The following is a 1,800-nucleotide window of genomic DNA, read 5'->3' on the forward strand; positions in this document are numbered from 1 at the left end:
ATCGGATGAAAATCTGCCCGAGCCAGGAATGCACATTGGGTGGCCCTGGCTCCCCTAGAACTGTAATACCTCACTGCACCTTGCGTCCTTAAGGCCAGGCAGCGAAAGGATGGCGTACGGCATCATACACAACTCCCTCAAGAATCCATATCAATGATCAGACCTAGAAAGGAAAGCGTACACTATTTCGATAATATTGTAAGAAAAATACACAACAGAGAGGCCGTACAGAGCGGCATCCAGACCAAACTGCACCAACGTCGATTAAAAAGCAAGATAGCTGAGGGCTTGGTGATCACAGTCAAAGTTTAATTACCGTTAAGTTGTCTCTGCGCTGTGCCAACGCATAACGCCGGTTAGTAAAACGCGTTCAAATACCTGGGAATTCCACCGCCGTTAACTCCACGTGTTGCACAGAAAAGCGCCCTTTACTCATGGAAAAATAATGATAATTAGTTGTCTCTGGCACTTAGGCGCTTTGCAGTTTGTTGTCGTAACGTGGGTGTTGTTACTACACTATGGAGAGCAAGAAAAGGAGGCCTAATTTATCGAAATTCGAAACTAATATCCTTTTAGAGCTGGTCGGCTGTTATAGGAAAATCTTAGAACGCAAAAAAATTCCGGACGTGTGTAGTATTAAGGTCGATGGCTTGAACGACGAAAAATGCTGTACAACAATCTGACATACATACTGATAGAAGTTATTTGTTACTGTGACTCTATTCAATCTTCATCCAATTTTCGATTTGGAATTGAATATAAAGTAAGTACAGTGTCTAATGTCAGACTGTACATGCATAATATCCATATTCCCGATGTTGCTTTGACCTCGGTCATTCTGAAGTAACTTACGGTACTTGATCACATAGATTTCAAGGTCGAGATTCATTTCGTTATTTCATCTGAATGAAAAGGAGATTTTTTCGAAGCTGCTCATCATTATTGAAAAATATATGTACCGACAAGATACAAAAATGAGCAGTCCATACAACCAAGAACTAGTTACATATATTTTGCATGAAGTTTCATAATAACAAAAGCTTCCAGTTTATAACTTCGCTTTACATTCTGACATAGACTGTCAGTTACGTTAAGATTTCTCGCCACTGGTGTAACATTACAGTCGCTAGCCTTTGCAACGAGAATTGCAGCACATACATTATTTATAATAAGAAACATCAACTACTGCATCTAATATTTCTATTAAATTAAGGAGGAAGGTCCAGTATCTGGACAGGAACCTGCTACCTTTCTGTTCACAGCTCCGAACGCTATGAATTAACAACAACAACAACAACAACAATAATAATAATAATAATAATAAAAGCTACAGCTTCAACAGATCAGCCACTTCTCTGTACCGGGGTACACTGTGTAAAGGCAGTCTCTACAGATGCCATTATTCCATGCTTAACTATGACAAATTGTATCTAAACGACGTGCTATTGATAGATCATCGTTGTGCCGTAGCACTGAAACTCAATGTACCAATGACTCTAGTAAATTCATCCAGTTCGCTGAAACCATCCATCAGAGAGTGTAATTCTGCTCTAGAACGAAAGCTTATGTATTGTGGAGACATCGGTACTATGATCTCCGATACATCACTAATAATTCTTTGCACTGTTGTACTATGTACATTAGCACTGTCACCAATGATTATATTAAATGCACCAGTTGCATATGCCCGTAGTGTCATTAGAAGTCTGTTCTTCGACGAGATGGGATTATTCCGATAAGCAGTAAATTCCAACTTCTCGTGGATTTGGCCTAATAGCCACTACACTGTTTCTTTTGAAC

The sequence above is a fragment of the Schistocerca cancellata genome, chromosome 2 (genome assembly GCF_023864275.1).
Source record: "Schistocerca cancellata isolate TAMUIC-IGC-003103 chromosome 2, iqSchCanc2.1, whole genome shotgun sequence".
In the NCBI taxonomy this organism is placed as follows: Eukaryota; Metazoa; Arthropoda; class Insecta; order Orthoptera; family Acrididae; genus Schistocerca; species Schistocerca cancellata.